The sequence below is a fragment of the Saccopteryx leptura genome, chromosome 4 (assembly GCF_036850995.1).
Source record: "Saccopteryx leptura isolate mSacLep1 chromosome 4, mSacLep1_pri_phased_curated, whole genome shotgun sequence".
In the NCBI taxonomy this organism is placed as follows: Eukaryota; Metazoa; Chordata; class Mammalia; order Chiroptera; family Emballonuridae; genus Saccopteryx; species Saccopteryx leptura.
The window spans coordinates 2,546,197-2,567,549 of NC_089506.1; the positions used below are offsets into that span (position 1 = coordinate 2,546,197).

The 21,353-nt window shown below is 48.2% G+C and overlaps 1 protein-coding gene across 1 annotated transcript in view; it reads right to left on the reverse strand.

The window, feature by feature from the left end:
- CSMD1 (CUB and Sushi multiple domains 1) overlaps positions 1 to 21,353 on the reverse strand; it is a 1,728,861-nt gene that overhangs the window by 1,037,984 nt on the left and 669,524 nt on the right. The window lies entirely within an intron of this gene.

Below are 21,353 nucleotides of genomic sequence, written 5' to 3' on the forward strand. Positions count from 1 at the left end.
ATGTAAATAGGCAAGGTATCCCACAGGATGCCCGGCCAGGTCAAGGGCATAGGAGAGTGATGGACGCTCAGGAGGGTCACTGTGGCTAGAGTCTTGCTGGCCTCCCCTCGGGGGACTGGCCCAGGAGGTCAGAGTCCCCAAGGCTGAGGGCAGGAGAAAAGGCAGAGCACCCCCGTGGGGGAAGGAAGGTGCCAGGGCTCTAAGGGGACAACGAGTGTGATTCCACGAAGGGGCCGACGTTCAGCTGTGTACCCCAGAGAACAGCAGCCTTTCTGAGTCAGCAGGTGGAGGACCGAGAGCCCCCAGGGGGGACACGTCACCCCAAAGGCATGGGCGACCCGGATCAGCGAGCTCAGCCTCCTGGCAGTGGACAGTGTGCCACGGGCCCCTCCCTACGCCCCCTTGACCCTGGAGCAGCAGGGACAGGGACAGGGACAGGGACAGGGACAGGGACAGGGACCGCGAGGGTGGGAGGTTCCTGAGAAAGGAGGACAGCCAAGGAGCTGCCAGCCTCGGCGCCCAAGGTCCCACGGAGCCCTGCTGGCACGGGTGACAGTGAGAAGGGGTGTGAGTCAAGGACAAAGCCGAGACTCCCGCGGGGAGGGCCCAGACCTCAGTCACGGAGCGTGGAGGACACGGGACGGAAGTGCACTGGGGTGACGCTGAGGGGGGAGGGCCCAGACCTCAGTCACGGAGCAGGGAGGACACGGGACGGAAGTGCACTGGGGTGACGCTGAGGGGGCCGGGGAGGGCCCAGACCTCAGTCACAGAGCGTGGAGGACACGGGACGGAAGTGCACTGGGGTGACGCTGAGGGGGCGGGGAGGGCCCAGACCTCAGTCACAGAGCAGGGAGGACACGGGACGGAAGTGCACTGGGGTGACGCTGAGGGGGCGGGGAGGGCCCAGACCTCAGTCACAGAGCAGGGAGGACACGGGACGGAAGTGCACTGGGGTGACGCTGAGGGGGCCGGGGAGGGCCCAGACCTCAGTCACAGAGCGTGGAGGACACGGGACGGAAGTGCACTGGGGTGACGCTGAGGGGGCGGGGAGGGCCCAGACCTCAGTCACGGAGCGTGGAGGACACGGGACGGAAGTGCACTGGGGTGACGCTGAGGGGGCCGGGGAGGGCCCAGACCTCAGTCACAGAGCAGGGAGGACACGGGACGGAAGTGCACTGGGGTGACGCTGAGGGGGCGGGGAAGGTGCCAGACCTCAGTCACAGAGCGTGGAGGACACAGGATGGAAGTGCACTGGGGTGACGCTGAGGGGGCCGTGGCAGGACTGGGGGACATGGACAGAGCGCAGTGTAACTACACCCGGAAGGGACGGCATCTCGTCGTCATCACACGTCAACACTGAGGTGCCTCTGGCCACCGGCCACGTGCACAGAGAAAGGACAAGAAGAAAATACGACGCTTAACACTGAGATACGAGACTGTGGGCAGACGCTGCTGCTTTCTTTTCGAATTAAACGGTCGACGGTAACTTTATATTCTTCTCCTAAGGCGACTGTGATATTGCGGCTACATGTAAAGATGATAGTCACTTAACACGGACAAAGCGATGCCACCATCTCGCTGTTGCTCTGAAGGTTACGGAGGACCAACGCGATCACGGTCCCTTTCTGTCCAGGATGATACAAACGAAGTCCAACAGCTCAGAGATGTTTCAGCATCTCACACCAATGACTCAATTCCATCCGACCGTCATGCATGGCTGCTTCTGACGACGGAGTGGAAGTGAAGGGTGGGCGTGCACATTCGAGCTGAGGAACAAATGAAAGTCCCCACAGAGTTGCTCACAGAACGAACTCAGATGCTTCAGAAGACGCTCGGGGCTTTCTGCTGACATTACCCCTGTTGGCTTTGACCATGAAGTGATGGACACCCTCCCGTTCCCTGTGAGAAACATAATAAATGGAGATGTGGACCTTAATGAGAACAGTGTCTGTCCCTCGTGACAGGCCTCATGCCAACAGTGCCGGCAAGCGTCTGACGACAATGTTTTCTGTGATCATTTAAACAGCAGTGAATAACAAAACAAAACAAAACAAAACACATTTTCTTTTGTTTCCTCACCCCATTAAGGGGCTCTCGCTCTCCCAGCAGGTCAGGAGTCAAGGTCAAGAGTGACCAGGTCAGATCATCGCTGGGGATAAACCTGTCCTGGGTTACGTGAGCTATGCATTGGTGGACTAAGGAAAGTAACTCATTTCCACGTTGAGAAGTGAATCTTTTGGAGGGAAAAAACAAGTAAGGAATGTTGCAGCTGCTTTGATTTTACCATCACGAGCCTCTGAGCAGGAGGCTGTGTGGTTAGTCTCCATGACCTGGGGAGCCCCCTTGTCCAGAGGGGTTCATGGACTGCATCCCCAAAGAGTATGGATTCTCGTGCCTTTCTGTGTAAGCCTTCTCTTTGTGTGTGTGTGATCTGTACTGCTGTGTGCGTTTAGAAACACGATTCCAAGAAAGAGCCCACAGACTTGACCAGAATGGCAGAGTTGGAGGCGCAGAAGAGTTAAGAGGGTATTTCCACAGAAACACCTGCAAGGGTTGCTTTTCTCGGGGTTTTGTGAATTTGTGTGTGTGCATGCACACAATGTGAGCAAGGCTTTTGTCTGTTTCTTCCTGCAATCGTTTCTCAAATGAACAACTGAGTTCACTTCCAATCCCTGTTCTATAATCAGCTCCATCCCACCCAGTAATGGGGTGATGATGCGTGTGGGGCATCCCCAGGGGCAAAGCCTGGGGCGCGCTCTGGTCTAGGAGCAGGGGACCGGGAGACAGCACCTGTCTGTGACACACAAATGTGTAACCAGACCTCGGGAAAGGTGTTTGACCTCCCCGAGCCTCAGTTTCCCCATATGTAAAGTTCTCACACGTCGGCATAAGACGTCACGCAGACAGCATCTAGTGGAACTCTTGGCGTGATCCTCTGTGAAGGGAAAACTACGTGCCAATGCCACCATCACGCTGGCGGTGGCATCTACCCCGGTGGGTGTAAAAACGTGACATTCACCTCGTTCCTGTGCGAGTCACTGACATACGTGTGAGCAGCTTCTGGGAGGATTTTTATGAGCTGGAGCTCTGTGTCTGAGGTCCACTTCCCAAATGCATCGATGGGGCACTCGAACTCAGAAGGGTTGCATTTTATTGTTTATTTATTTATTTATATTTTTCTGAAGTGAGAAGCAGGGAGGCAGAGAGACAGACTCCCGCATGCGCCTGACCGGGATCCACCCGGCATGCCCACCACGATGCTCTGTCCATTTGGGGCATTGCTCCATTGCAACCGCAGTGATCATAGCACCTGAGGTGGAGGCCATGGAGCCATCCTCAGCACTTGGACCAACTTTTCTCCAATGGAGCCTTGGCTGCGGGAGGGGAAGAGAGAGACAGAGAGGAAGGAGAGGGGGAGGGGTGGAGAAGCAGATGGGCGCTTCTCCCGTGTGCCCTGGCCGGGAATCAAACCCAGAACTTCCACACATCAGGCCAACGCTCTACCGCTGAGCCAACTAACCAAGGTGAGGGTCACGTTTTAGACCAGAGACAAAAACAGATATCGTGCTGGTTTTCATTGTCAAGCCCTACGATCCTGCTGAGTATCAGCTACTCTAAAAGTATCAAATGAAAAAAGGCAAAAAGAAAAAAGTGTCCTTAAGTGTAAATTGGTATTCAAATATCAGCTATATCCTCTACTTTATACTTCCTTCTACACAGTATGCACCTGAGGACAGACAAACCAATTAATCTTTGGTTCTTCCACAAAGCCTGGAGCTGTGCTTTGAATAAATCAAGGATTCGATGCGTGTTCAGTGCGTGAAGTGGGAGAGAATGAAGTTCGGACGGAAGGTTGTTAATCCAGCCCTATTTCTTAAGGATCAGGTCCTTTGATCCTCTTAAAATATTTCACAAATTCAAGACTCAAGTATGACACTCTGTTTGGATGGAAAATTGGATGATTTCTTTGTAGGTTTCACTAGAGACCCAAAAATAAAAAAAGTAAAAAAAAAAAAGAAATTTCTTCTCAACTATGGCTGACTGTGCCAAAATTTTAAGTACTCAGTTGCAAGGTAAAACATGAACTTTATGGCCAATAGATGGTATCTATCATTCTCAAGCAATATGAAAAAATAAATAAATAAACCTAATGAAAAATGGTGACTGTTAAAATTTTGAGGGCTCTGGCTATCTGGAAAATTGTCTTGATTTGCCATGTCATCCTGAACACTAATTTAAATCTGTGTACCCGTGAATCATCACCATGATAGTTTTTCTGGTAGTAATTTATTCGAAGTCATAGTCTCTCAGTGAGATTTGCTTCCTGTACGGTGATAGGCATCTGAGAGTTTAACTGTTCCTCTTTAACTACCTGAACAAAATGAAGTTTAATCTCCTTCAGGGACAATGCATTGCTTGCTCAGGGTCTAAGACATCACGATAAAGTCAGAGGCCAGAGCAATTCCAATCCCACCCACCACCTTCTCTGTAGTTGACCTTGACCAGTGCTTAATGAGCCAATGTGACTTGACACGTAAATTAGAGATCGCCTCTTTCACAATCCAAACAGTCTATGTAAGGATGAAGTCAAGTTGTAGGTGCAGAATATGGAGCCCTGTATCTGATGAGAAAGAAACATTATTGTGTTTTGTCCTTTTCCCTGAGAGTTAAACAAACAAACAACAATACCAATAACAACAGAAAAAACAAGCAAAACAAAATGCAATAAGTAACAACTGCGGAATAATTTAAAATACAAAGTATCAATGAGTTCTAACTGGGGCCTGACCATTCATTCCATCCCCTTATTTTCTGAAATGCTACTAAAATACATACCGAAGATAGAAGGGCAAAAATAATAATAACTTTAAAAACATGAATGCAAACATGGAATTCCTACAGGGTGGTGTGTGCATCTAACCGCCACGGTAGCTGGGTGTGCACGCCTCGGAGAGCCTCCTGAAAAAGACGCCCGGTGACCCCTGGCTGTCAGAGAGGACCTGTGACACGTGGAAAGGAGAGGAAGAGGGTGACATTCACCTGCCTCGCTCAATAGCAATTATTTAGGCCAGCCGTGAGCATTCTGAAACAGAAAAAGAGCTCCGTGTGTACACTCAGGTGACCGCACTCTTGGAAAGGAGGAAATAGAAATGTGTAAAGGTCTAACTCAGGTGGCGGGCAGCTCCTCACGCGGCCTCTCCAGTTCAGGGTCAGTCGGTTTCATTTTGTTTCTTTTTCTCTCGAGCCAATGTTTTCAATCAGCCACTTCCAGGGCTCGGGGGGGGGGGGGGGGATCAGCTGTCTTAGACAGCGTCACTGCTCCCGTAATGAAACAACAAAATGAGACGTGACTGTTTGGTGAGCGATGCCTTTTCTTCACGGTATCGTTAGGGTTTCATTCATGTTCCTGAATGTGCTTTAGAAAATGAGGCATCTGCTTGTTTGCTTTTCAAGAGCTCAGGGATAATATGGCATTTTAATGGCTTTCTCTCTCTTTCTGTATATGATTTTAATTTATTTTTTTGCATTTTATTCTTAAGTTGTTTTTATTTATTTTTTCCCCCCACCAGAATGGGAAGATGTAGAGGTCCCAGAAATGACTAAAATGTTTTGTGGAAAAAATAAAATAAAATAAAAATGTTTTGTGAGGTAGGAGTCAGCTAGGTCTTCTAAAGCAAATTTTTACTTTTATACTTGAATGTAAAACTATGTAGTCTTTGTCAACATAGAGTCTTCAACAAGCATTCGCTCAGAGGTGCCTGTTGTGTCTTCTGCCTGCGGGGACCACGGGAGGGACAGGAACGTGTTGTTGGATGGAGGAGACAGGGTGTCTACCCTCACAGAGCTGCCTGTGCGGGGGCAGGGCAGGACCAGACAGATACACAACCAAACGAATGTTTAGTTCATGCCGTGATAGTGAGATAAACAGGGGACAGATGGGTACACAGGAGAAAATAAAAGTGAGGAACTAAGGATCAGAAAATACCAATAAAGCCCTGGCCGGTTGGCTCAGTGGTAGAGCGTCGGTCTGGCATGCAGAAGTCCCGGGTTCGATTGCCGGCCAGGGCACACAGGAGAGGCGCCCATCTGCTTCTCCACCCCTCCCCCTCTCCTTCCTCTCTGTCTCTCTCTTCCCCTCCCGCAGCCGAGGCTCCATTGGAGCAAAGTTGGCCCAGGTGCTGAGGATGGCTCTGTGGCCTCTGCCTCAGGTGCTAGAGTGGCTCTGGTCGCAACAGAGCGACGCCCCAGATGGACAGAGCATCGCCCCCTGGTGGGCGTGCTGGGTGGATCCCGGTCGGGTGCATGTGGGAGTCTGTCTGACTGCCTCCCCGTTTCTGGCTTCAGAAAAATACAAAAAAAAAAAAAGGAAAATACCAATAAAGACAGGTCACTGGAACCTGACCCGTTCAGTATCGGTCGGTAGGCAAAGAATGAAGACAGCGTCCGGGGGAAGGGCACAGCCTGGGTGGAGGCCGAGAGGGAGCACAGGGCACGGCGCTCTGGGTCCCCTGGCGTGTGTCCTGGGCAGAGCGCTGCCCTCCACCAAAGATGGCCACACCCTAATCCCTAGAACCCACGTTGATCTGGCCAAACGGTCTTCACGCTCGCGATAGTCCAGGATTTTGAAACGGGGACATTGCCGTGGGATATCGAGTGGGCCTAAGGTCATCACAGGATTCTTAAATCTGAGGACATTTGCCAGCTAGGGTCACAGGAAGATGTCACTGGGGAAAAGAAACGGTTGTTCGGGCAACCTGGCCGGCTCTGAGGATGAGGAGAGGGCATGTGAGCAATGAACGTGGCCGCCTGAAGCCAGACCAGGCCAAGGGTTCTGCCCGTGGCTCTCAGAAAGCAGTGCAGACCGGCAGCTTCCTGACATTGGCTCAGGGAGTCCTCCACGGACTTCGAACCTGCTCAGCAGTAAGACGGCACCTGTTTGCAGGTGGCTTTTAAGCCTCTAAGTGTACAGCAGTCGATCGATCGCAGCAGCTGAGGGAAATGATTCCTCTCTTCTGTCCACAACGAAGAAAACCTGTTTGCCATGAGCAGAGGGAAGGGTTGTCCATCTTCTGTGAATCACAGTATCTGGTGTTGTCGGCAGGGGGGCGCGCGGGAGTGCGGAAGGCGCCGCGGCGTGAGCTGAGGTCTGGGAATCAAACAGCGGCGTGCGTTCGTGTGGGAGTCCTCCCTCGCCCTTTGCGGAGCGGGAGATGGGAGGGAGGGGGAGCACAGAGGGACAGCTGCGTGCACGCTCCCGTCTGTACAGAGAGGTACGCTACTGCCAGACAAACTGGGTTTATTTATTTATTCATTTTTTGAAAGGAGAGAGAGAGAGAGAACAGGAGGAGGAGCAAGAAGCATCAGCTCCCATATGTGCCTTGACCAGATAAGCCCAGGGTTTCGAACCGGCAACCTCAGCATTCTAGGTCGACGGTTTATCCACTGTGCCACCACAGGTGAGTGTGAGACAAATTAAAACCAAACAGGAAAGCCCATTAGCATTTAGCACCTAGTTAAAATTTGCTGAGCTGAATAGAATGTTTGGCAAAGACATTCTTTGATTAAAAAAAAAAACACACACACACACACAAAAACTCATTTCCCATCTCTATTTGGTTAAACCCTAAGTAAAATACTATTTATAGTAATTAATATTTTTCTGCTCATTTAGTTGTTAAACTAGCCCCTTTGAAAGAATTCTGTTCCTCCTTTTTGCCACAAGCATTTTAAAGATTAAGTAAGTTAGATCAATTTTATTAGGCGGAAGCCATAACATTATCTTAGCTTTGGCATGTTCGTCAAACTAATGCTCTTCCTGTTGATTACATGCCAAGAGTCTTTGCTTATCCATGCGAATGAGCTTCCCAAAGAACCCAGATGAAGTAACTGGTTTTAATCCATTCTGTCGGTGAAGGGGCTGAAACGCTTATATTCCGTGTAGCCGAATTCGCTGGTCGCTGTGATACAGATGGGTGTTCCGCGGCCACTCTCCTACACCGAAAATAAAATAAACCCCAAATGCATTAAGGACTTGAATAGAAGCCCTAAAGCCACAAAACTCCTGCAGGGAAAGTAAGCAGCCAGCTCCCTGGCATCGCTCTCAGCCACGTGCTTCTGGACCGGTGTCCTCAGGCAAGGGCCACAGAGAAACAAGTGAGACTGCATCGGACTCAAAAGCTGTCACACGGCGAAGCCAACCACCAACAGGATGACACGGCGAACTGCTAAATGGTTAAAAATAGTTGCAAATCACAGATTTGATAACGGGTCCCTATCCAAGAGGTATAAAGAACTTATACAACTGAATACCAGAACCACAACCACCCAACCGAAAATCGGCAGAGGACACGAATAAACATTTCACCAAAGGCTACACATGGATGACCAACAGGCACACGCCACCTCGCACCTGTCCAAATGGGGATTACCAAAGGGACAGCTAGGGACGAACAGAACTACCGTACGACCCAGTAATCCCACGCCTGGGTATTTCTCCAAAGAAGTAAAAGACACTAATTCAAAACGATCTCTGGACCCCTACGGTCCCTGCGGCGTTGCTTACAGTAGCCAAGAAAGGGGACACTGAACAATTCACTCAGCCATCAAAGGTATAAGATCTTGACATATGTGACCACGCGGCTGGACCTGGAGGGTACTGCACTGAAAGAAGTCAGAGAGAAGCACAGATACCCTATGATTTTACTTGTACGTGGAACCTGAAACAGAGAGAGACAGAGTCACACCCACAGGAGAAAAATAAACGCCACGGCTCCCGGTGTGGGGAAAGGCTGGGGACTGGGTGACGTGTCGGTCAAGGAGATTGAGAAGTATGAAGTTTCTGCCTGACCAGCGGTGCACAGTGCACTGAGCGTTGGTCCAGGACGCTGCAGGATGTGGTTGGAGACCCTGAGGTCACCAGCTTCAGCACGGGCTTGCAGTGTGAGCCCTGGGTCGCCGGCTTGAGTGCAGGGTCCTTAACGTGAGCTCAAGGTCACTGGCTAAAAGCCCAAGGTCTTTGGCCTGAAAAAGGGGTCACGGCTCGGCTTAAGCCGTTTGTCAAGAAAGGCACATATGAGAAGCCATCAATGAAGAACTAACGTGAAGCAACGAGGAGTTGAGGCTTCTCATCTCTCTCCCTTCCTGTCTCTCTCTCTCTCTCCCTTCCTATCTCTCTCTCCCTTCCTGTCTCTCTCTTCCTTCCTATCTCTCTCTCTCCTTTCCTCTCTCTCCCTTCCTGTCTCTCTCTCTCCCTTCCTGTCTCTCTCTCTCCCTTCCTGTCTCTGTCTCTCCCTTCCTGTCTCTTTCTCTCTCTCCCTTCCTATCTCTCTCTCTCCCTTCCTCTCTCTCTCTCCCTTCCTGTCTCTCTCTCTCTCCCTTCCTGTCTCTCTCTCCCTTCCTATCTCTCTCTCTCCTTTCCTCTCTCTCCCTTCCTGTCTCTCTCTCTCCCTTCCTGTCTCTCTCTCTCCCTTACTGTCTCTCTCTCCCTTCCTGTCTCTGTCTCTCTCTCCCTTCCTGTCTCTCTCTCTCTCTCCCTTCCTGTCTCTCTCTCTCCCTTCCTGTCTCTTTCTCTCTCTCCCTTCCTGTCTCTCTCTCTCCCTTCCTGTCTCTCTCTCCCTTCCTATCTCTCTCTCTCTCCCTTCCTGTCTCTCTCTCTCCCTTCCTGTCTCTCTCTCTCTGTCCCTTCCTGTCTCTCTGTAGAAAAAATAAAGCAAAAACTTCTGTTAAATAAGTCATAGGGATATAATGAACAACACGGGGAATTTAGTCAATAGCATTGTAATAATTTTGTATGGTGATTGATGGGAAACAGTCTAATGGGGAACATATTTTGTCATATATACTGCATATGTGTGTGTATGTAAACTTATATATAAGTATAAGTAAGTTTTTATATCTATTATTTGTGTTTTATAGATATATAAAATTTTAAATATATATAAATTATAGAAATATTTTAAATATATATTAAGTATATATTTTAATATATGAAATATATTTAATTGATATATTAAATATGTTTTAATTGATATATATATTTAAATTATATATTTAAAACATCTGTATGAAATGTATTTAAATTTAAACATATATATAAATTTATATATGTATATATAAAACTATATATACATTTTGAATCACTATATTGTATACCTGAAACTGACAGGATCATGATTGCTAACTCTATGTCCATGTTGCTCAAAAAACAAGAGGAGAGTGCCTGTGTTTCTGTGTGAACTGGAAACTCCTTACGGCTAGCATCCTGCCGTGAACTAGACAAAGGTCCTGAATCTTCCTGCCGGCCTCCATTCCTGACTCCTGCCTTACATTAAGTAGGCTTTATGTGGCCAGGTCCCCACTCCCTGGACCCGCCTACCTCTGGCCCTCTTATTCCTGGTTCTCCAGAGACTATGTCGACGCTTCCCTCCCTGGCCATAAGCCCATCTGGGCCCCTGCCCTTGGTCCCCGGGGCGAAGGGTGGAGCTGAGCAAGCAGGAGAAACGATGCAGGAATAAGAGAGGCAACGTCCCTGCCATGAGTCATAATACACATCGTTCTGTAAACACGTCCAGAGAGCGAAGATGTCACACTGCGAGCAGGAGAAACGATGCAGGAATAAGAGAGGCAACGTCCCTGCCATGAGTCATAATACACATCGTTCTGTAAACACGTCCAGAGAGCGAAGATGTCACACTGTTCTGAAGGAAATGATACCACTCTTAAAAACGAGAGTCGGTTATTTGTAAGTACTCCAAATGTTGACGAGTTTTCAGTGATACTTTAGGTGATTCCAGAAGCAGAAGTATGTGTTTGCAATATTTTCCCAAGTTACAAATATCAAATACTTCATCCTTTGGGTTCTAATGGATTCCGCCCTCCTCTGAAAAGAAAGACACAGTATTTTCTAATACTATAAGCCACGCCATAAATTTATAAAATCAGTACCCTTTAAAAATGCATTAATGGATATTATCATACACAGTATCCCTTTCTCAACTATGTGTATCTCTCTGTGTATTCACAGTTAGAAGAGGTAGATTATTAACCCTAGATTCGTAAAGCACTCTCAAATTTTCTCAATGACCTTAGTATAATTGGTAAAAATGCTTTATCTGTATAATGATAGATATGAGATTATAAAATAAGACAGACACGAAGTAATGTGACAAGTTAAATAATGACAAGCGTAACTAGCATCACTACTAATTTCAAGTGACAGAATTAAACTACACAATGATGGTTGAGCCCACCTTGTTAAACTTCATTCCAGAGGCTTGGAAGGGAAATTATCTGACAAACAGTAAGGTAGAATAGCAATATTGATTTTTTTTCACACATTCAATGAAGAATTTTGAAAGTAAATAATATTTTCTCTTTGATCAACTTTTATGTAGTTATTTTGGAAACCAAATTGTATCTAAATGTTAAGTTCACTTTATTAATCTAAAACTGTTGCTTTGCTATTACTGTTTCTTAAATTAAAAAGGATGAAACAACATTTTTATTTGAACTGGAGATTTTTTTTTTAATGGTCTGCTACATAAATTATTAAACATTCACATCTTGGTTTCCAATAACACATTTTTTTTTACAATGAATGTATTAAAACGTAAAAATCAATAGAGATAATGTAACGTGTCATTATCTTTTAGAATAACAAACCATTAAAATTGATAATGCCAAAGGTTAAAATAATTATGTTGAATTAGATGCAATCTCAGGGCTAGAGATGTTATTTAGAAACTGATTCGTATCTGGGAGCAATAGGTTGGAATGGGACCAGAACCTTATTATGTTCATACCAATTAGTCTAATTTTTCCATCCCTAAAAAATGTATCTGTAGATTTTATTATGGCATGAAATATTCAAATGGAGAAAAATATAAAGCCTAAGCTCCAAACCACAGGGGAACAGTTACCCATATAATAGTGTATCAGGGCAAGTGAGTTTTTTCCACACTGGAAAACAGATTTCTGATCTTCTGAACATGAGGTCAGAATACAAATGCCTATACACATTATGATCTCCTTGATGTAAAATATCTAACTGGACTGCTCACAAATATAAGGGGATCAAGGGACGTGCCGGCACTGCAGTACTTTCTACGGCGCATTTTTACCAAGGAAATAAAAGTTTGTTTTGCATCTCATTTGCATAATCAAATTACTTGTCCTTCGCTTTTCTGATGTTCTTTTTTTTGTTTTGTTTTGTTTTGTTTTTGTTTTTGTTTTTTGTATTTTTCTGAAGCTGAAAACGGGGAGAGACAGTCAGACAGACTCCTGCATGCGCCCGACAGGATCCACCCGGCACGCCCACCAGGGGTGATGCTCTGCCCACCAGGGGGCGATGCTCTGCCCCTCCGGGGCGTCACTCTGCCGCGACCAGAGCCACTCTAGCACCTGGGGCAGAGGCCAAGGAGCCATCCCCAGCGCCCGGGCCATCTTTGCTCCAATGGAGCCTTGGCTGCGGGAGGGGAAGAGAGAGACAGAGAGGAAGGAGGGGGGGTGGAGAAGCAAATGGGCGCTTCTCCTATGTGCCCTGGCCGGGAATCGAACCCGGGTCCCCCGCACGCCAGGCCGATGCTCTACCGCTGAGCCAACCGGCCAGGGCCTGATGTTCTTGTTTTTAATGAAATAAAAATCAAATGCTTCTTTTTTTTATTGCTTCGTGTTCATTTTGAAATATCCTCTAATTTTTGTGAGCAGTATACATGGGTGGAGAGTTTAAGACATGAAAATAGATACAACCATCAGGCAAAGATGTAACTTTGACCTTTTAAAAGTAACTGCTGTTATCTCTCCCTTTGCCAGGACGAGGACAAGAAGGAAGAGGAGGAGAAGCAAGGAGAGGGGGAAAAATATGAGAACGAACTAGGTCTGATTTCAATGGTTTCCAGATAAAGCGTTTTCCCAAGACAAGTAATGGAGTTGCCGGTCTGTTATAATTACCTCGTTATTAAAAACTCTGTTATGCTTGTTTTCAGAATTTTCTACAGCTGCAGAAAGATGATAATTGACATTTCTATTCATCTGCCTTCTGCGGTTTATTAGTCTAAGATGAACCCTAAAAGCAGATGATATCTTTTAACTCCGGCATCAGATTGGGTTGACTCGTTTCATTTTCTTTGACTAAAAATAATCTCAAGGAAATGAATGGAGAGTAATAAAACCCAGGCTGTATGTCATTTTAGCCGAATGGCATAAAACCCATGCTACAAAAGATTATCATGAGTCAAGGAGTGACTAAAAATACACCAGAATCAAGGGAAGGGAAAACATGAAAGACAGGGTAAACAGACCTGTAAAAATGTCACATCATGGAAGTCAGGAGAAAGAGCACTTGGAAACACATCCTCTTGTATAATTGTTTACCTTTTATTATTATTATTATTATTATTATTATTATTATTATTATTCAGTGATAGGAAGGGAGACAGAGACAGACTCCTGCATGCACCTCGACTGGGATCCACCCAGTATGCCCACTAGAGGGCAATGCTCTGCCTGTAAGGCATTACTCCATTGCTCAGCAACTGAGCTCTTCTTAGAGCCTGAGGTGGAGACCATGGAGCCATCCTCAGTGCCCAGGGTCAATTCGCTCCAATCTAGCAGCATGAATGCAGGAGGAGAGGAGAAGAGAGGGAAAGAGAAGCAAGAGGGGGAGGGGTGGAGAAGCAGATGGGCGCTTCTCCTGTGTGCCCTGACCAGGAATGGAACCCTGGACATTATACTTGTTTACCTTGATAGCCAGGTGGGAAAATTACAGTAGCACTCAGTAGCCATCCAAAATACCAGATGACATGGGATCTTCTCAAACATCTTTGCCTACACGCCTTGAGGGTATGATAGATGAACACCCCACCTTGTCCGACGTGCCCTGGAGAGCTGAGCAGCTCACGAGAGAGTGCTTCCTCACGCCGCACGTGACCCCTCCCCTTCCCTCACCTGGGACTCCTGGCAGCCTGGATCTTCCCTCCTCTCTTCCATCTTGCCTCTCAGGGCTCACGGTATAAACACAGATTTTCATTAAACAGTTTCCCCACCCTGGAGCCCCAGGGTCTTTTCAGATATGGCCGCATGCCTCAGGCGGTGGAGGAATCGTTGCCTAGGTGAGCAGAGGGCCTCTAGCTGGTCTCCCTGACTAGCTGTGGTAGGAGACAGAGTCCTATCCTGAGCGCTGGGCCCTGGCGGCGTGCTCCCCCACAGGGCTGCGGCCAGTGTGCCCCCTCTTCCCGGTGCTCCCCCACGGGGCTGCGGCCAGTGTGCCCCCTCTTCCCGGTGCTCCCCCACGGGGCTGCGGCCAGTGTGCCCCCTCTTCCCGGTGCTCCCCCACGGGGCTGCGGCCAGTGTGCCCCCTCTTCCCGGTGCTCCCCCACGGGGCTGCGGCCAGTGTGCCCCCTCTTCCCGGTGCTCCCCCACAGTGCTGCGGCCAGTGTGCCCCCTCTTCCCAGTGCCCTCCCACAGGGCTGCGGCCACTGTGAGCCCCTCTTCTGGACACGCCGGGGCTCCTGGACTGCCCGTCCCCTACCCCCCCCCCCAGGGTCCCTTCTTACCTCTGACCCATGCGCTGTCCCCTCTCTAGTTATCCTGAGCTGCTTAGATATCCTCTGCCTGACCTCACCCCTCCCATCTGCCCTCCGTCCTCCCGGACGCTCAGCCCGACCGACCGACCTGTCAACAGACAGTGCTGCCCACGTGCACACGGCCCCAAGAAGGCCAGCCCTCCGTCACTCCTTGGGACACTCCGTGCTGTCCCTCCCGACCCCCAACCCACCGTCTCCCCATCGGCGCCTCCAGACCGGCGTGCTAGGCGTAGTCTCATCACGGGTTGGACTGAGCTTTGCCCTGTGTTTGTTCTTTTGTTTAATGCCTTTATTCTCAACTCTCTGAGACGTGTTACAGCTCTAGGTTGCTGCATTCAAACCCAAATTTTCCTGATGATTTGACTCAAGACACTGACGGCTTTACACGGCCCATCTTAAAAAGAAGGTTTTAACTTTTAACCAGAAACAAATTAACTACCAATCTTTTTCTTCTGCTACTGCCTATTGTAAAATATCACCAGTTCATCTTCAAATTTTATAAGCATGCGAATAAGAAACCAACAATGTGTCTGGCCAATTTTCTAAAAGATTTAGAGTAAAACAAGCCAGTAGCCAATGAAATTATACCTCATTGATTTTTGTTTTCCACCCATCCGGATAAAACGTCCATCTAAGTAAAACCATTTTCCTCTTCAGTTTGACTGTTTGAGTAGAGCCTTAATTTATTTGGGTAGCTTAAAGCACTAAAAAATCAGTAAATCTTTAAGATATTGAGTTGGTTGAGATGTTTCAAATTCAATTAGTAATCAGCCAGAAGCTTATTTATCTACGAGGCCTCAAGCCATCACCAACCACTGGTTTGCTAAGGTGCGTATGTCCAACAGAGCAGTGTCCCGTGGGACTGCAGGCACAGTCCTGCCCAGTCCTTCCTGCAAGGGATGCTGACTTCGGAATAAACTAGAAGCCATAGGCCTGCTTTGGATTGCCCGAGGCAACCACAATCTCTACCAGAAATAAATGGCACAAACCCCAAAACCTGACTTAACGTGAAAGCGTCACCAATGTTTTAAAATAGAAATACATTCCCCGATTTAAGAAATGCGTATCAACTATCATTATTACCTGAATTCTGAAAAGTCTTTTCTGCTGAAATGTATTCATGGGGCTGTGTGTTCAAATTATGGAGCAGGTTACAGGGGAAAAAAAACGCCCGTTTCATAGACGACATAAATGGAGCTAATCCAATTACATTATTTTTTTTTTTAACTTTATAGAAAATCCAAAGGTTTGATACCTGTTCTTTTGCTTTTGTCTTCAACCGTCTATCACTACATCAGACTCCCAAAGCCATTTAACTTGATTTTCACATGTTTCTTTGAAATAGCTAAATCATTCGTCTGGTCATTCAATGGCTACATCAAAGCCACTGGGTTACCCTCATCAAATCACCGGACACAGAGCAGTCGTGGACACTGAGAAGGGTGGGTTTGGACCTTTCTTGACAATATTACTGCATGTTTGAATGCGCTGATTTTCATTGTTAACTTGGCACACTGTTTTGAGCATTCAAAGTCAATTGAGCCAAATTGGGCAGAAAGAAACTCTGTTAAAAAAAAAAAAAAACCCAAAAACAAAACCAATCACTAAATTGCCTTTGTAAGAACAGCATCCTTCCTGTTACCTTAAATTCTCCAAAATGGCAGTAACCTGAGTTTGCAAAGAAGGTTTTAGGCAAATTGAGTTTTAAGCACACGGACTTTGCAAGAGGAGGAGGAGGAGGAAGTTCACAGGGTGGAGTCTGCCTCACGGACCACTTCACACTTCTCTGTGTCCTTCCAGGTGTCAAGTGATAAATCTCCAGTGGGTTCTGAAGGTGAGGAATCGAGCTCACGTTTATCGTCTTAAAACCCTGCCGACAAAAACAGCCTCTCAACCTCAAGAATACGCTCTTTGAAACAAAGAGGAGTTAACGACACCCTTATTTTTAGAGAGATGTTTGCAGTTGATCTTCTGTTATAAACTGCCATTTTAATATAGTAAACTAGCAAGTCTGATACATTTCTGCTCAATTATAAGAAATGACGGGTGTTGTCTAATGAATATACAAGAGATGCTATCTGATTCCCGGCCAGGGCACACAGGAGAGGCGCCCATTTGCTTCTCCACCCCTCCCCCTCTCCTTCCTCTCTGTCTCTCTCTTCCCCTCCTGTAGCCAAGGCTCCATTGGAGCAAAGTGGCCGGGCGCTGAGGATGACTCTGTGGCCTCTGCCTCAGGTGCTAGAATGGCTCTGGTTGCAACGGAGCAACGGCCCAGATGGGCAGAGCATCACCCCCTGGTGGGCATGCCGGGTGGATCCAATTGGACACATGTGGGAGTCTGTCTCTCTGCTTCCTCGCTTCTTACTTCGGAAAAATAAATAAATAAATAAATAAACAAACAAACAAATTAAAAAAAGATGCTTTCAAAGAACGTGAAGGTGAACGTGCACTTCTCGTGAGCTCTCTCTAGTCACACTTTCCTGCTTTCCTGCTTAGATCAATTTCTACCGGAGACTACACGGGCACCACATATCTACAGATAACTGAATAATGTTTTGGAAAATGTCACTGGGTTAAAAGGACTTTAAGACAGAGAATTTCACTGAGATGTGCAAGTTCATCTTTTCATGATAGGATTTGAATGTTTCTGGATTTCTAGGAAATGGTAAAACACAAAACAAAACAGAAAGCTCCCCTCAGCACCTGTTGTCCTTCCGGACAAGGAGATGGAAGAGATCTCACAGCTCATGCGGATTAGAGAGTCTAGGAATTTTCTATTTCACTGGATGTCATTTTTTTCCCTAAAACATTCAAAAAAACAAAAAACAGTGCCTGAGCTAGTCCGTCGATGGCCGACAGTGAGACCCTCAATCTCGTTGTCTTTTCATTCAAGAAGAAGACAAAGAAGTGTAAGAACAAAAGTAATCTCTCCGTTTTATAGAGCAACACAAACCTATCTTACAAGTTATAAAAGAGGGCCCCACTGACCTTCCGTTTCTCACAGGGCCAGAGGACACTCCCTCTCTCCAGAGGACGGTTCACAGACGGCGCCGGGGGACGCTTTTCCCGCCCAGGTCTCTCACCCCAGGGGAGCACCGTCACCGGGTCCCTCACACCAGGGGAGCACCGTCACCGGGTCCCTCACTCCAGGGGAGCACCGTCACCGGGTCCCTCACACCAGGGGAGCACCGTCACCGGGTCTCTCACACCAGGGGAGCACCGTCACCGGGTCTCTCACACCAGGGGAGCACCGTCACCGGGTCCCTCACACCAGGGGAGCACCGTCACCGGGTCTCTCACACCAGGGGAGCACCGTCACCGGGTCTCTCATAGCAGGGGAGCACCGTCTCCGGGTCCCTCACCCCAGGGGAGCACCGTCACCGGGTCCCTCACCCCAGGGGAGCACCGTCACTGGGTCTCTCACACCAGGGGAGCACCGTCACCGGGTCCCTCACACCAGGGGAGCACCGTCACCATCAGAACAGGACCGTTCCCCAGTTTCCTGCCAGCGCGCTCTCCCTTCTGCGCAGCTGACGCCCTGGTTTGGTGGCTAGGTCCTGCTGCCTCCGTGTTTTGTGTTCTAAACAGGGCGCTGCTGATTTGAGACGTCCTCCAAGTCCACAGTCAGGTCTTCAATGTCAAACATGCAGGAGTATAGCTTCTTTACCCCATTGGGCCCAGACATACTCCCAGATAACCTCGGGGCACCCTGTCGCTAGGCTATCAGCCAGCTGGGGTAACCAAGTTAGAGTGTGGGTCACACCGCACTAACAGGGCATGTCATCTACCAACGGGGACGGGTCGCTCACATCCCTCAGCTGCCGTCACCCCTCATCAGGCAGGGGGCCCCCTCAGCACCATGCACCCCAGGCCTCATGTCCCCGGGCGGCTGTTCTGGGAGAGTTTCTCAGGGGCCCCCTCAGCACCATGCACCCCAGGCCTCATGTCCCCGGGCGGCTGTTCTGGGAGAGTTTCTCAGGGGCCCCCTCAGCACCATGCACCCCAGGCCTCATGTCCCCGGGCGGCTGTTCTGGGAGAGTTTCTCAGGGGCCCGGTGCAAAGAAGCTCCTTGTTCGGAACTAGAATGCTCCAATCTGTGCCACACACACTGCAGGGCAGGCCCAGGACGATGAGGGTCCTCTGTCCGGGCACTCGGCTGGACACGGACCGGTTTCCAGAATGAGAAAGGGCCCTGAATCAAGCTGTCACATTCACGTAGAAACGATACATCAGGGGTCGAAAGATCAACTACGTCGTCTCCTCCCCTCTTGCAATTTGAAAGGAAAAAATAAATAAAAATAAAATCCTAGATTTCCCTGTTTTTAGTGAATTTTAAAACCTGAAGTGGAACCACCGCCTGGCAGCTGAGGTGGACGCAGTGACAGACTGTGCTGGGTGGGGTTTCTGCGTGGGTTCTTGGGGCGTGGGGCGTGGGATGGCAGCCCTGCCCGGCTGAGACGGAACGCGGACAGCTCGTGGGGCAGGACAGGCAGCGGAGAAGTCTGAGGGACAGTAATGAGGGAGTGAGACAGTCCCGCATCCTACGTGTAAAATACTAGAGATGCCACCTGGGGTAAGAGCCCAGAAAAGGCCACTTCTGCCTGTCTGGTGTCGGTCAGCGTGAGAGAGTGCGGAGGGTGGTGGCATTAATGCAGGGGGTCGATCATGAGAGAGAGAGAGAGAGAGAGGGAGGGAGGAGACAGGAAAGGGCACACCAGGCAACTGGCACCGCCCGTGCCCGGCCGAGGGTCCCGGCCACACGGGGTGTCGTGTAGAATAGACAGTTTGGAGCCATCTTGTGGAGAGCTGGCTTTGTTTCATCCTCTCTGGAGCCAATGGGGACCCATTGATGCTTTCTGGGCACGATGGTGCCTCGTTCAGATGATTGTTTATAAGATGTTCCCCTGGAAGCTGTGAACGGCTGCACTGCTCACCCACATCCCGAGGCACAGTGGCCGTTCTTCTTGGTCTCCGTTGTTTCCTTAATGAATTCACGCAGCTTTTTGTGAGGATTTCTTTTCTCCCTTCACGATTTTCTTGTTCGTTTTGGCCATTACTTGCCAGTTCAACTTGATCATTTTTGAAAAATGTTTCACACACACACACACACACACACACACACACACAGACACACACCTCTATTACTATGAAAATACAGAAAGTCGTGAACGTAATCTATTGTAATAAAGACTGTCTCTGCCCACGGAACTGAACAACTGCGCACGAGAGTCAGGTGCAGGTTGAAAGCCATGAGCCATGTGTCCACTTAGCGTCACCCCCCACGGCTTCATAGCAGAAGTTTTTGGTTGTTGTTATTTTTTCTTAAAACCAACATCATAGATCTTTATCCAGACTTTTTATTCTGCAATTTCAGGCTTGTTTACCTTATCAACCCCTGGGCAACCACTATCTTCCTTTAAAGCCAAAAGGCTAATATTGATTTCTACTGAAACTCTCAAACACCTATAGCCAGTGCATCACACGCTGATGACTTCTCCGGCACCTGCTGTGCTCTAGAAAAGGCACAAACACATCCCGGACTGGGCTGTGCCGTCCTGCAGGCAGTGGGGGCAGATGTGTGAAGCAGGCAGTTATTATGTGGTGTTGTTTCGTGAGTGATGGTGCAGGGGTCCTGGGGACATGTGGCTGGTCACCTAAGCTGGCCCGCAAGGAGAAGTAAGGCTCTGGGACAGAGGCTACCGGGAGGCTGGCTGGCCTCAGACCTGAAGGGAGACAGCGTTGAGGGAGGAGTGGGTAGGGACCACGGTTAAAGACCACAAACGGAAGAAATACGTTAACTGCCTGTTTCTGGAAGGAGCCAAGGTAGCCTTCAGATACCATGTTTCTCATCATTTATTCACTGTGACTCATCTGTCAGTCATGACGGCATCTTGAGGCCACAGAACTCTTAACACTCAGGTGACACATCGTCCAGGAAAGCCCAAGGGCAGTCCCTCACGAGGTGACAAATAGATACATGAATAGATGGACGGATTATTATTTAAACGATAGCCGGGGATGATTTTAATAGACCGCCTTGTGGAAGATGTATGGAGAGAAAGGGCAGAGTTCTGAGGATAGAATTATCAAAAAGTGATAAATAGATGCCTGACCTACTCGGTGGTCCACAGTCCAGTGCGTCAACTTCATCGCAGTGTCTGTCCTCGTTTCTTAGACCCAGAGCTCCGTCCTGTTGTAGACTGAACAAATCCTTGCACAAGACGGAACTCAACGCGTGATCATTAAAACGAATGGACAGGGGTGTGGTAGTTACAGGGGGGGTGGGGGGAGGGAAGGAGGGAGAGGGAGAGGGGGGAGGGGTACAAAGAAAACTGGATAGAGGGTGACGGAGGACGATCTCTCTTTGGTGATGGGTATGCAACAGAACTAAATGACAAGATAACCTGGAAATGTTTTCTTTGAATATATGTACCCTGATTTATTGATGTCACCCCATTAAAATAAAAATTTATTTATAAAAAAAAAAAGGAATGGACCAACATGGAAATAAAGCTCACATTTTTAGAACTTCAGAGGTAAAGAAAACCTTTATAAGAATTTGAACACAGACACTGGTGTGCTTGTCTGTATATGTGTATTTATGTGTATGTGAATTGTGCGTTTGTTATGTGAACTGCATGGGTATATGTGTGTGCATGTGATGTGTGTAGGTGTCTGCCTGTGTGTATATGTGCATGTACAGAGATTACAGAATATTGTATAGTCACATATATGACTTATTTTTTTTAATTGAGAGGAAGGGAGGCAGAG